Here is a 15097-nt window from a genome sequence, read left to right on the forward strand (position 1 = left end):
TGTCAGTGCTCCGACCCCACACAGCCTGCACTGTCAGTGCTCCCCACACAACCAGCACTGCCAGTGCTCCCACAACACAGCCAGCACTGTCAGTCCTCCCCCACACAGCCAGCACTGCCAGTGCTTCACCCACACAGCCAGCACTGCCAGTGCTACCCCACACAGCCAGCACTGACAGTGCTCCCCCGCAGAACCAGACTGTCAGTGCACCCCCCACACAGCCAGCACTGTCAGTGCTCCCCCATACAGCCAGCACTGTCAATGCTCCCCCACACGGCCAGCACTGCCTGTGCTCCCACCACACAGCCAGCACTGTCATCCTCCCCCCACACAGCCAGCACTGTCAGTGCTCCCACCACACAGCCAGCACTGTCAGTGCTCCCACCACAGAGCCAGCACTGTCAGTGCTCCCACCACACAGCCAGCACTGTCAGTGCTCCCCCACACAGCCAGCACTGTCAGTGCTCCCCCCACACAGCCAGCACTGTCAGTGCTCCCCACACAGCCAGCACTGTCATTGCTCCCCACACAGCCAGCACTGTCAGTGCTCCCCCACACAGCCAGCACTGTCAGCGCTCCCACCCAACACTGCAAGCACTGTCAGTGCTCCCCCCACACAGCCAGCACTGCCAGTGCTCCCACCACACTGCCAGCTCTCTCAGTGCCCCCACCCCACACAGCCAGCACTATCAGTGCTCCCCACAGCCAGCACTGCCAGTTCTCCACCCACAGCCAGCACTGCGAGTGCTCCCCACACAGCCAGCACTGCCAGTGCTCCCACCACACAACCAGCACTGTCAGTGCTCCCCCACACAGCCAGCACTGTCAGTGCTCCCACCACACAGCCAGCACTGTCAGTGCTCCCCCCACACAGCCAGCACTGCCAGTGCTCCCACCACACAGCCAGCTCTGTCAGTGCTCCCACCACACAACCAGCACTGTCACTACTCCCCCACAGAGCAAGCACTGTCAGAGCTCCCACCACACAGCCAGCACTGTCAGTGCTTCCCCCACACTGCCAGCACTGTCAGTGCTCCCACACACACAGCCAGCACTATCAGTGCTCCCACCACACAGCCAGCACTGACAGTGCTGCCCCACACAGACAGCACTGTCAGTGTTCCCCAACACAGACAGCACTGTCAGTGCTTCCCCACACAGCCAGCACTGTCAGTGCACCACACACAGCCAGCACTGACTGTGCTCTCCCACAGAGCTAGCACTGTCAGTGCTCCCCCACACAGCCAGCACTGTCAGTGCTCCCCCACACAGCCAGCACTGTCAGTCCTCCACACACACAGCCAGCACTATCAGTGCTCCCCCACAAAGCCAGCACTGTCAGTGCTCCCACCCAACACAGCAAGCACTGTCAGTGCTCCCCCCACACAGCCAGCACTGCCAGTGCTCCCACCACACAGCCAGCTCTGTCAGTGCTCCCACCACACAACCAGCACTGTCACTACTCCCCCACAGAGCAAGCACTGTCAGAGCTCCCACCACGCAGCCAGCACTGTCAGTGCTTCCCCCACACTGCCAGCACTGTCAGTGCTCCCACACACACAGACAGCACTGTCAGTGCTCCCACCACACAGCCAGCACTGACAGTGCTGCCCCACACAGACAGCACTGTCAGTGCTCCCCAACACAGACAGCACTGTCAGTGCTTCCCCACACAGCCAGCAATGTCAGTGCACCACACACAGCCAGCACTGTCAGTGCTCCCCCACACAGCCAGCACTGTCAGTGCTCCCCACACAGCCAGCACTGTCAGTGCTCCCCACACAGCCAGCACTGTCATTGCTCCCCACACAGCCAGCACTGTCAGTGCTCCCCACACAGCCAGCACTGTCAGTTCTCCCACCCAACACAGCAAGCACTGTCAGTGCTCCCCCACACAGCCAGCAGTGCCAGTGCTCCCACCACACTGCCAGCTCTGTCAATGCTCCCACCACACAGCCAGCACTGTCAGTGCCCCCACCCCACACAGCCAGCACTATCAGTGCTCCCCCACAGCCAGCACTGCCAGTTCTCCACCCACAGCCAGCACTGCGAGTGCTCCCCACACAGCCAGCACTGCCAGTGCTCTCCCACAGAGCTAGCACTGTCAGTGCCCCCACCACACAACCAGCACTGTCAGTGCTCCCACCACACAGCCAGCACTGACAGTGCTCATACGACACAGCCAGCGCTGTCAGTGCTCGCCCCACACAGCCAGCACTGTCAGTGCTCCCACCACACAGCCAACACTGTCAGTGCTCCCCCACGCAGCCAGCACTCTCAGTGCTTCCCCCACACAGCCAGCAGTGTCAGTGCTTCCTCCACACAACCAGCACTGTCAGTGCTCGCCCCACACAGCCAGCACTGTAAGTGCTCCCCCCACACAGCCAGCACTGTCAGTGCTCCCCACACAGCCAGCACTGTCAGCGCTCCGACCCCACACAGCCAGCACTGTCAGTGCTCCCCACACAACCAGCACTGCCAGTGCTCCCACAACACAGCCAGCACTGTCAGTCCTCCACCACACAGCCAGCACTGCCAGTGCTTCACCCACACAGCCAGCACTGCCAGTGCTCCCCCACACAGCCAGCACTGACAGTGCTCCGCCGCAGAACCAGACTGTCAGTGCACCCCCCACACAGCCAGCACTGTCAGTGCTCCCCCATACAGCTAGCACTGTCAATGCTCCCCCACACGGCCAGCACTGCCTGTGCTCCCACCACACAGCTAGCACTGTCATCCTCCCCCCACACAGCCAGCACTGTCAGTGCTCCCACCACACAGGCAGCACTGTCAGTGCTCCCACCACAGAGCCAGCACTGTCAGTGCTCCCACCACACAGCCAGCACTGTCAGTGCTCCCCACACAGCCAGCACTGTCAGTGAACCCCCACACAGCCAGCACTGTCAGTGCTCCCCACACAGCCAGCACTGTCATTGCTCCCCACACAGCCAGCACTGTCAGTGCTCCCCCACACAGCCAGCACTGTCAGCGCTCCCACCCAACGCAACAAGCACTGTCAGTGCTCCCCCCACACAGCCAGCACTGCCAGTGCTCCCACCACACTGCCAGATCTCTCAGTGCCCCCACCCCACACAGCCAGCACTATCAGTGCTCCCCCACAGCCAGCTCTGCCAGTTCTCCACCCACAGCCAGCACTGCGAGTGCTCCCCACACAGCCAGCACTGCCAGTGCTCTCCCACAGAGCTAGCACTGTCAGTGCTCCCACCACACAACCAGCACTGTCAGTGCTCCCCCACACAGCCAGCACTGTCAGTGCTCCACCCACACAGCCAGCACTATCAGTGCTCCCCCACAAAGCCAGCACTGTCAGTGCTCATACCCAACACAGCAAGCACTGTCAATGCTCCCCCCACACAGCCAGCACTGCCAGTGCTCCCACCACACAGCCAGCTCTGTCAGTGCTCCCACCACACAACCAGCACTGTCACTACTCCCCCACAGAGCAAGCACTGTCAGAGCTCCCACCACACAGCCAGCACTGTCAGTGCTTCCCCCACACTGCCAGCACTGTCAGTGCTCCCACACACACAGCCAGCACTGTCAGTGCTCTCACCACACAGCCAGCACTGACAGTGCTGCCCCACACAGACAGCACTGTCAGTGCTCCCCAACACAGACAGCACTGTCAGTGCTTCCCCACACAGCCAGCACTGTCAGTGCACCACACACAGCCAGCACTGACTGTGCTCTCCCACAGAGCTAGCACTGTCAGTGCTCCCCCACACAGCCAGCACTGTCAGTGCTCCCACCACACAACCAGCACTGTCAGTGCTCCCCCACACTGCCAGCACTGTCAGTGCTCCCCCATACAGCCAGCATTGTCAGTGCTCCCCCACACAGCCAGCACTGTCAGTGCTCCCCCACACAGCCAGCACTGTCAGTGCTCCCCACACAGCCAGCACTGTCATTGCTCCCCACACAGCCAGCACTGTCAGTGCTCCCCACACAGCCAGCACTGTCAGTTCTCCCACCCAACACAGCAAGCACTGTCAGTGCTCCCCCCACACAGCCAGCACTGCCAGTGCTCCCACCACACTGCCAGCACTGTCAGTGCTCCCACCACACAGCCAGCACTGTCAGTGCCCCCACCCCACACAGCCAGCACTATCAGTGCTCCCCCACAGCCAGCACTGCCAGTTCTCCACCCACAGCCAGCACTGCGAGTGCTCCCCACACAGCCAGCACTGCCAGTGCTCTCCCACAGAGCTAGCACTGTCAGTGCTCACACCACACAACCAGCACTGTCAGTGCTCCCACCACACAGCCAGCACTGACATTGCTCATACGACACAGCCAGCGCTGTCAGTGCTCGCCCCACACAGCCAGCACTGTCAGTGCTCCCACCACACAGCCAACACTGTCAGTGCTCCCCCACGCAGCCAGCACTCTCAGTGCTTCCCCCACACAGCCAGCAGTGCCAGTGCTTCCTCCACACAACCAGCACTGTCAGTGCTCGCCCCACACAGCCAGCACTGTAAGTGCTCCCCCACACAGCCAGCACTGTCAGTGCTCCCCACACAGCCAGCACTGTCAGTGCTCCGACCCCACACAGCCAGCACTGTCAGTGCTCCCCCACACAACCAGCACTGCCAGTGCTCCTCCCACACAGCTAGCACTGTCAGTGCTCCCCACACAGCCAGCACTTTCAGTGCTCCCCACACAGCCAGCGCTGTCAGTGCTCCCCACACAGCCAGCACTGTCAGTGCTCCTCCCACACAGCTAGCACTGTCAGTGCTCCCCACACAGCCAGCACTGTCAGTGACCCCCCACACAGCCAGCACTGTCAGTGCTCTCACCATACAGCCAGCACTGTCAGTGCTCCAACCTCACAGCCAGCACTGTCTGTGCTCCCACCACACAGCCAGCACTGTCAGTGCTCCCAACACAGAGCCAGCACTGTCAGTGCTCCCACCACACAGCCAGCACTGTCAGTGCTCTCACCATACAGCCAGCACTGTCAGTGCTCCACCCTCACAGCCAGCACTGTCAGTGCTCCCAACACAGAGCCAGCACTTTCAGTGCTCCCCCCATACAGCCAGCACTGCCAGTGCTCCCACAACACAGCCAGCACTGTCAGTCCTCCACCACACAGCCAGCACTGCCAGTGCTTCACCCACACAGCCAGCACTGCCAGTGCTCCCCCACACAGCCAGCACTGACAGTGCTCCCCCGCAGAACCAGACTGTCAGTGCACCCCCCACACAGCCAGCACTGTCAGTGCTCCCCCATACAGCCAGCACTGTCAATGCTCCCCCACACGGCCAGCACTGCCTGTGCTCCCACCACACAGCCAGCACTGTCATCCTCCCCCCACACAGCCAGCACTGTCAGTGCTCCCACCACACAGGCAGCACTGTCAGTGCTCCCACCACAGAGCCAGCACTGTCACTGCTCCCACCACACAGCCAGCACTGTCAGTGCTCCCCCACACAGCCAGCACTGTCAGTGCTCCCCCCACACAGCCAGCACTGTCAGTGCTCCCCACACAGCCAGCACTGTCATTGCTCCCCACACAGCCAGCACTGTCAGTGCTCCCCCACACAGCCAGCACTGTCAGCGCTCCCACCCAACGCAACAAGCACTGTCAGTGCTCCCCCCACACAGCCAGCACTGCCAGTGCTCCCACCACACTGCCAGCTCTCTCAGTGCCCCCACCCCACACAGCCAGCACTATCAGTGCACCCCCACAGCCAGCACTGCCAGTTCTCCACCCACAGCCAGCACTGCGAGTGCTCCCCACACAGCCAGCACTGCCAGTGCTCTCCCACAGAGCTAGCACTGTCAGTGCTCCCACCACACAACCAGCACTGTCAGTGCTCCTCCACACAGCCAGTACTGTCAGTGCTCCACCCACACAGCCAGCACTATCAGTGCTCCCCCACAAAGCCAGCACTGTCAGTGCTCCCACCCAACACAGCAAGCACTGTCGGTGCTCCCCCCACACAGCCAGCACTGCCAGTGCTCCCACCACACAGCCAGCTCTGTCAGTGCTCCCACCACACAACCAGCACTGTCACTACTCCCCCACAGAGCAAGCACTGTCAGAGCTCCCACCACACAGCCAGCACTGTCAGTGCTTCCCCCACACTGCCAGCACTGTCAGTGCTCCCACACACACAGCCAGCACTGTCAGTGCTCCCACCACACAGCCAGCACTGACAGTGCTGCCCCACACAGACAGCACTGTCAGTGCTCCCCAACACAGACAGCACTGTCAGTGCTTCCCCACACAGCCAGCACTATCAGTGCACCACACACAGCCAGCACTGACTGTGCTCTCCCACAGAGCTAGCACTGTCAGTGCTCCCCCACACAGCCAGCACTGTCAGTGCTCCCACCACACAACCAGCACTGTCAGTGCTCCCCCACACTGCCAGCACTGACAGTGCTCCCCCCATACAGCCAGCACTGTCAGTGCTCCCACACACAGCCAGCACTGTCAGTGCTCCCCCACACAGCCAGCACTGTCAGTGCTCCCCACACAGCCAGCACTGTCATTGCTCCCCACACAGCCAGCACTGTCAGTGCTCCCCACACAGCCAGCACTGTCAGTTCTCCCACCCAACACAGCAAGCACTGTCAGTGCTCCCCCCCACACAGCCAGCACTGCCAGTGCTCCCACCACACTGCCAGCACTGTCAGTGCTCCCACCACACAGCCAGCACTGTCAGTGCCCCCACCCCACACAGCCAGCACTATCAGTGCTCCCCCACAGCCAGCACTGCCAGTTCTCCACCCACAGCCAGCACTGCGAGTGCTCCCCACACAGCCAGCACTGCCAGTGCTCTCCCACAGAGCTAGCACTGTCAGTGCTCCCACCACACAACCAGCACTGTCAGTGCTCCCACCACACAGCCAGCACTGACAGTGCTCATACGACACAGCCAGCGCTGTCAGTGCTCGCCCCACACAGCCAGCACTGTCAGTGCTCCCACCACACAGCCAACACTGTCAGTGCTCCCCCACGCAGCCAGTACTCTCAGTGCTTCCCCCACACAGCCAGCAGTGTCAGTGCTTCCTCCACACAACCAGCACTGTCAGTGCTCGCCCCACACTGCCAGCACTGTAAGTGCTCCCCCCACACAGCCAGCACTGTCAGTGCTCCCCACACAGCCAGCACTGTCAGTGCTCCGACCCCACACAGCCAGCACTGTCAGTGCTCCCCCACACAACCAGCACTGCCAGTGCTCCTCCCACACAGCTAGCACTGTCAGTGCTCCCCACACAGCCAGCACTTTCAGTGCTCCCCACACAGCCAGCGCTGTCAGTGCTCCCCACACAGCCAGCACTGTCAGTGCTCCTCCCACACAGCCAGCACTGTCAGTGCTCCCTCACACAGCCAGCACTGTCAGTGCTCCCCACACAGCCAGCACTGTCAGTGACCCCCCACACAGCCAGCACTGTCAGTGCTCTCACCATACAGCCAGCACTGTCAGTGCTCCACCCTCACAGCCAGCACTGTCTGTGCTCCCACCACACAGCCAGCACTGTCAGTGCTCCCAACACAGAGCCAGCACTGTCAGTGCTCCCACCACACAGCCAGCACTGTCAGTGCTCCCCCACACAGCCAGCACTGTCAGTGCTCCCCCACACAGCCAGCACTGTCAGTGCTCCCCACACAGCCAGCACTGTCATTGCTCCCTCGGTACTGACCCTCCCATGGCGCTGTGCTCCCTCGGTACTGACCCTCCCATGGCTCTGCGCTCCCTCGGAACTGACCCTGCCACAGCGCTGCGCTCCCTCGGTACTGACCCTCCCATGGCGCTGCGCTCCCTCGATATTGACCCTCCCACAGTGCACTGCTCCATCGGAACTGACCCTCCCACAGTGCAATGCTCCCTCGGAACTGACCCTCCCACAGCGCTGCGCTCCCTCGGAACTGACCCTCCCACAGTGCAGTGCTCCCTCGGTAGGGACCCCTCCACAGTGCAATGCTCCTTAGGTACAGACCCGCCCACAGTGCGATGCTCCCTGGGTCCTGACCCTCCCACAGTGCGATGCTCCCTGGGTCCTGACCCTCCCACAGTGCGATGCTCCCTCGGTCCTGACCCTCCCACAGTGCGATGCTCCCTCGGTCCTGACCCTCCCACAGTGCGATGCTCCCTCGGTCCTGACCCTCCCACAGTGCAGTGCTCCAGAGTAGTGCCGCTGGAAGTCTCATCTTAAATAAATGGTCAAGTGTGTGGAATGGGACCTGAATGCAGAAGCTCGGTTTGAGAAACTGTCCTCTGAGCCTCCAGCATCTGAACAAGGCCAAGAGAAAGTGAAAGGAAATGAGGGGCGATCAATCGAGAATAATCCTGTCCGGGCTTGAGACAATTCACCCCTCTTTAACCTGGGGTGACCCCTCACTCTGGATCTGTAAAGACTTAATTACCTGCAAATGCTAGCATTCAAAGTATCGTCTTGCATCTTTGAATTTGTCTATATAAATGTTTCTGGAACATACCTCTTCATTCACCTGAGGAAGGAGCAGTGCTCCGAAAGCTAGTGACATCGAAACAAACCTGTTGGACTTTAACTTGGTGTTGTAAGACTTCTTACTGTGCTCACCCCAGTCCAACGCCGGCATCTCCACATCATGGATAATAATCTTATCAGTGGTTTTCGTTGCCAAGAACAAATTAATAAATATGTGAGGAAAAACAGCTACCAGTAACAACAGGCGAGTTTTGTCATTTTAATCCAAGATATCAAATATACAAATTACATCACTACATTCTTGTTTCCCGACTTTTGTTTTTTGACTACATGTCTCTTGCTTTGCCTTAAAAATAGAAGTATTTCTACAAAGAATGCATTTTCTTTTGCGTAGTGAAATCTCTGACAACATTGAGATGCTGGAGCCACGCTGTGTGGGGAGAACGGGCATTTCATGTGAGGTTGCCAACTTTGTTTGGATATATTCGTGCAGATATCATTACTTGACCTTCAACTGGTCAAGCAGCTGTTTTATCTGCTCGCCAATTTTTAAAAATAATTACCAATAGTGTTTATAACTAACAAACTAAAAAGATAATAACAGCATGTATTTGGTTTTTTTTAATGCCTCTTATGATTTTCCTCCCAGCGTCTAAATCACTACAGTTGTCCCAGAGTTTAACCTTTAATTCCTGGAGTCTCCAGGGTAATCCTGGAGGGTTGGCATCATAGCTCCATGGTATTGGATACATAGATTTTATACATAGAATATACAGTGCAGAAGGAGGCAATTCGGCCCATCGAGTCTGCACTGACCCACTTAAGCCCTCACTTTCACCCTATCCCTGTAACCCAATAACCCCCCCTAACCTTTTTGGTCACTAAGGGCAATTTAGCACGGCCAATCCACCTAACCTGCACGTCTTTGGAAGGAAACCGGAGCACCCGGAGGAAACCCACGCAGATACGGGGAGAACGTGCAGACTCCGCACAGACTGTGACCCAGCGGGGAATCGAACCTGGGACCCTGGCGATGTGAAGCCACAGCGCTACTGTGCTGCCCAAGGTATCTTTAGATGTTGATCTTTAGTTATGTTGGAGTCCAGGGAAACAAATACTGGCAACACACTTGTCAAACCTTTCAGAACACTTTGGAGAAGCGCTGTTATTGAGCCCAACACTCACTCAGGAATCTGTTGCAGCAATTGAACAGCTCAGTGACAATTTCGGACAAGGAGCGGGTGCAGACTGGGCCCCATCTCCAGGGGCTCCAACTTGAAGTCTTGAACAGTTCGCTTGCTGTCTCATCACACTACAGCCCTTTCACTCGAATTTCGAGTGATTGTTAAAGGGAAGGCTGTGAAAGTTCAAATTCCAGAATTATGAAAATGGTCTCACAATAACCTGGCCACAGCAGCTGTGAGCAGCAATTAAAAACTCAAAGTGTTTTACCTCTCTTGTACATCACTGCAATGCAAGGGGCCAAATTAAACAGGTTATCGCGAGATACTCATAGTGTGAGGGAGCAGGGTAGAGTGTGAGGTTCGTAGAATCCCCGCACTGCCGAAAGAGGCCATTTGGCCCATCGGGTCTGCACCGACCCTCCGAAAGAGCACCCCACCCAAGCCCAACCCCACACCCTATCGCCGTAACCCTGCAGCCCTAATTAACCTTTGGACACGAAGGAGCAGTTTTAGCATGGCCAATCCACCTAACCTGTTGAATCTTTGGACAGTGGGAACGAACCGGAGCACCCAGAGGAAACCCATGCAAACACGGGGTGAAAGTGCAAACTCCACACAGTCACCCAAGGTTGCAATCGAACCTGGGTCCCTGGCACTGTGAGGCAGCAGTGATAACTACTGCAGTGTGAGGGAGCAGGGTATAGAGAGACACTGGGTTATAGTGTGAGGGAGCAGGGTATAGAGAGACACTGGGTTATAGTGTGAGGGAGCAGGGTATAGAGAGACACTGGATGAGCACACAAGAGCCCAATGCCACATGAATTTGCCACCTCTTTAATCTGTTGATGGATTGACACGTGTGCCAGTCTGTAACTTGCATTGTCAATTGCCACATCCTCTTTACACAACATTTGTTTGGAAACTATAGAAATCAGCTGCTTTTTAAATGAAAATGATTCGGTTCAGAGTCTTATTCTATATTCACCCCAGGAGGCATTAAAAATAGATTTTGGGGAATTTGTCTCATAGAAAGTTTGTAACAATGCAAAGTGTTTTTTCTTCGTCTTGCAATCCGATCCTTGTTCCGATCCTAAAAATATAACAAAGGTTTTAAGTCATCAAATCATACACAAGGAGGCCTTTTGGCCCAGAATGTCTATTCTGGGTCTTAGAAAGGGATAGCCAATTAGCCCCCTGCTCATCCCCATTCCCCAGCACCTTCTTTATCCTTTTAAATATTTGTCACATTTACTGGCAGCACTGTAGTGGTCAAATCTCTTTCTGCATCTTTTCAATCAGTGCAATCCATAATGGCAGAATATGCTGGACCTTTGAAAGCAAAATAGGATATATTTCTTTGTGTAACTTCACACACTTTGTTTCCCTTTTGAGAAATGGTGGAAGGATTCACAGGCTGATTGTCAGCCCATTGAATCAGTTCATGCACTCTCCTTCCATGGCCAGCAAGTCCTGGTGGGGACTTGAACCTGGAACATCTTGCCTAGAGGTGGGGACACTACCACTACACCTCAGGACCTCCCATCACAGGATATACTGAACAAGTAGAACAGCTTTCAAATGTGATTTAAAGCTGAGATGAGGAGGAACCACTTCTCGCAGAGGCAGGTGAATTTGTGGGACTCGCTGCCCCATAGTGCGTTGGAGTCTGATTCATTCATTGGTTTCAAGAAGGGGATAGATATATTTCTGATTTGAAAATGGGTTAAAGGGAAAGGGGGAACAGGTATCGAGGTGGATTTGAGACCAGGGAGAGATCAGCCGTGATCTGATTTAATGACGGAGCAGGCTCGAGGGGCTGAATTGCCTCCTTTTATTCCTAATTCCTATGTTCCAACATTGGGAATAGGGGATGGCCAACAATCTACCTGTGTTTGGTGACTCAAGGTATCTTTATAGATACCCACCAAACCCACCTGATCTACACATGACGAAAACATTATGCAGAGGCTCACTCTTCATTGTTTCACTGGGCATGCGTGGTCAGAATGATAAAAGCCTTGCAAAACTCATCTGTGCCTAAAAGGGTTAAGTTACGAGGACAGGTTACACAAGCTTGAAGATGCTCTGAAACGTTCATTCTGTTTCTCTCTCCCCAGATGCTGCCAGACCTGCTGAGATTTCCAGCATTTTCTGTCTTTATTTCAGATTTGCAGCATCTGCAGCATTTTGCTTTGATTACATATACGTGCATTGCCTTGTATTCTTCCGAGTACAGTAGATTAAAGGGTGATTAAATTGAGGGCTATAAACAATTAAAGGAGTTGATAAGATAGATGTAGAGAAACAAAGCGGGGGAGGGGGTGGAGTCCAGAACAAGAGTGCAAAATCTTAACATTCAAGCCAGGTCATTCAGGAGTGATGTCAGGAAGTACCTCTACAGACAAAGTGCAAATCTGAAACTCTCTCCACCCAAAAACTATCAAGGGGAGGGGTAGGGTGGGGGTGTTAATTGAAATGTCAAAACTGAGATTTATAGATGTTTGATAGACAAGGGTTTGATAGATTAGGGTTACAGAGCCAAAGCGAGTGGAAGGAATTAAGGTATAAACCAGCGATGATCTAATAAAATGGCAGAACAGGTTCAAAGGGGCTGAATGGACTCTTCCTGTGTCTTTGCTCCTATGATAACGGTCTTACACATATCAGAAAGGTCTTAAGTTTTGATTTTGAAAATTCACCCCTGGGATATGAAGTGTAGTTCACCTGATGAAGGAGCAGCGCTCCAAAAGCTTGTGATTTCAAATAAACCTGTTGGACGTCAACCTGGTGTTGAGAGACTTCTTACTGTTTTGACATTAATATGATGCCTGAAGTATTATGAACATTTGAAATTCCCTAACCCTAATAGTTATCATTTGAATGCAATATCGCTGTTGAATGTAGATGCCAAGTTGCTGGCTAGGATTCGGACTGAGGATTGTATGCCAGAGGTAATAAGGGAGGGGATCAGACGGGGTTTGTAAAGGAAGGCACATGTCGGCCAATATCAGGCGCCTGCTAAATGTTATCATGATGCCCCCAGAGGGACGAAATGTGGAGGTGATGGTCGCGATGGACGCGGAGAAGGCCTTTGATCGGGTAGAGTGGGAGTATTTATGGGAGGAGCTGGGGCGGTTCGGATTTGGGCAGGGGTTTGTAGATTGGATTTGATTGTTGTACCGGGCCCCGGTGGCGAGTGTCAGAACTAATCGGGTGAGTTTGGGGTACTTCATGTTGTACAGGGGGACAAGGCAGGGATGCCCACTCTCGCCGTTGGTTTTCGCCTTGGCGAGCCACTGGCGATGGCGCTTAGAGCGTCTAGGGGTTGGGAAGGGATTGTGCGGGGAGGGGTGGAGCATAAGGTGTCCCGATATGCGGATGATCTGCTGTTGTATATATTGGACCCACTGGAAAGCATTGGGGATATCATGGGACATTTTGGTGAAATTCAGTCGGTTTTCGGGGTACAAACAAAACATGGGGAAGAGTGAGGTCTTTACAATTCAAGCGAGGGGGCAGGAGAGGAGGCTGGGCAATCTGCCGTTTTAGGTAGTGGGGGCGAGTTTTAGGTATCTGGGTATTCAGGTGGCGCGGGGGGATGGGAGCAACTACACAAGTTGGGATGTGCTTCCAATGTCATTGGCGGGGCGTGTGCAGTCTGTAAAGGTGACTGTGTTCCCGATGTTCTTGTTTGCATTCCAGAGCCTCCAGATTTTAATCTCCAAGGCCGTTTTCAGGAAGGTGAACACGTTGATATCGGGATTTGTGTGGGTGGGAAAGACCCCTTGGGTAAAGAAGGCGTTGTTGGAGCAAGGGCGGTGGGGGGATTGGGCGGTAGGGGGATTGGGGGGCGGGTGGCAGGGGTTTGGCCTTGCCAAAATTAATGAATTATTATTGGGCGGCAAATATAGCCATGGTAAGAAAGTAGGTAGTGGGGGAGGGGTCGGTTTGTCAGGGTACTAGTTTGGGAACGCTGTTGACAGCGCCTCTGCCGTTCTCGCCAGCTAGGTACTCCACAAGCCTGGTGGTAGTGGCAACCCTGAGGGTGTGGGGAGAGTGGCTACAGCACTTGAGGGAGCCTCGGTTTGGGCCCCGATCTGTGGGAATCACTGGTTCGCTCCGGAGGAATTGGACGGGGTTTTCAGGGTTGGCGGCGGGCAGGGATTGTGAGGTTTGGAAATTTGTTAATGGAGGGCAGCTTCCTGAGGTTGGAAGGGCTGGTGGAGGAGTGTGAGTTGCCCAGAGGAAATGGGTGCCGATACAGGTGCAGAACTACATGAGAAAGCAGGTGTCGTCCTTTCCTGATCTTCCGCCCCCGGGGTTGCAGGACAGGGTGCTGTCGAGAACAAGGGTTGGAGAGGGCAGGGTGTCAGATATATATAAGGAATTGACGGATTTTGGTGGGGGGTACTGGGGGTGAAGGTGGTCTCGAGTCCAGAATTAGCAGTGTTTGGGTGTTGGAAGATCTGGGAATCCAGGGGATGAGAGAGTGCGAGGGGGTGGGGGGGTTAAGTAGAAAAAGTGGAGGCAGAGTGGCTGGGAGGGTATGGTCAGGAAGGCGGGTTGCGGTTGTTGGCTATTTATTGACTTATGCTGTGTTCTCCTGTTTGTTATATGTTGGTTATCTTTTTCATCCTGGTTGTGCTTTTTATGTTATTCTCTAATTCTGAATAACGACTGTAAACTTCCAGTTAACACAAACACTTTATTCAAAGGCTTCGTTCTGCTTCCAGAGCTCAACTAGATGTAAAACAGTCAAGAGGTATCACCAGTGAAACTAAGGTAAACTGCCTATGCTAAGCTATCCCTGTGTGCTGCTGCTCACTAGCTCTGTGCTTCTAAAAGAGGCGGATCCTGCCTTGGGCTTGACCCTTTAGACCCGTCTCTGATGCTCCCTCTAGTGATGCTGTGGCTGTCACATCTGTGCTGCAGTCCCTGGTGTATGTGCAGATGTATGTACAGATGTACAGATCGCTACAGTTTTGTTTCATGTTTATTCATAAATGCCTTAATAAACATATTTTTTAAAAAGTTATCATTTGAGTGGACAACTGCCGATAGCGCTTACCTCTAAATGTACAATAATTTGAGAAACGTGACAAAGAGAGCAATCAACACAGTGTGGGACGTCTGGACTGTACTTGTACCGTTAAGCTGGGCTCGACATGCATCTCTGTAAGAAAGGAAATTATTTAGAAACGTTTGGCAAGGTGAGAGCAGCTTAGTTGATGCAGTTTCTAAAGAATATGCAATGCAAAAGAATCTCAAGTGAGATTAGAGGAAACCTTTTTTCTTGGATGGATGCGACTGTGACCAGGAGTATATATATATATATATTATATATATTAGTAACATACATGACCATCAGGATTTATACAATCAGCACAAAGAAATACATGACTGTCTATTTGTTTTCCGGGATAAAATCTTACAGCACAGAGGGTGGCCATAATGTGTGTGCTAGCTCAGTT

General features: G+C 54.6%; 1 long non-coding RNA gene across 1 annotated transcript; it reads right to left on the reverse strand.

Annotated features, from left to right (window-relative positions):
* Positions 1 to 10446: 10446 nt before the first annotated feature.
* LOC140399730 (uncharacterized) lies at positions 10447 to 14801 on the reverse strand. Its single transcript, XR_011937827.1, has 2 exons — positions 14695 to 14801; positions 10447 to 10716 (listed from the first exon to the last, which is right to left on the reverse strand). It is a non-coding gene; the product is annotated as an uncharacterized lncRNA (long non-coding RNA).
* Positions 14802 to 15097: the final 296 nt, after the last annotated feature.

This window comes from Scyliorhinus torazame, chromosome 23 (genome assembly GCF_047496885.1).
Source record: "Scyliorhinus torazame isolate Kashiwa2021f chromosome 23, sScyTor2.1, whole genome shotgun sequence".
NCBI lineage: Eukaryota > Metazoa > Chordata > Chondrichthyes > Carcharhiniformes > Scyliorhinidae > Scyliorhinus > Scyliorhinus torazame.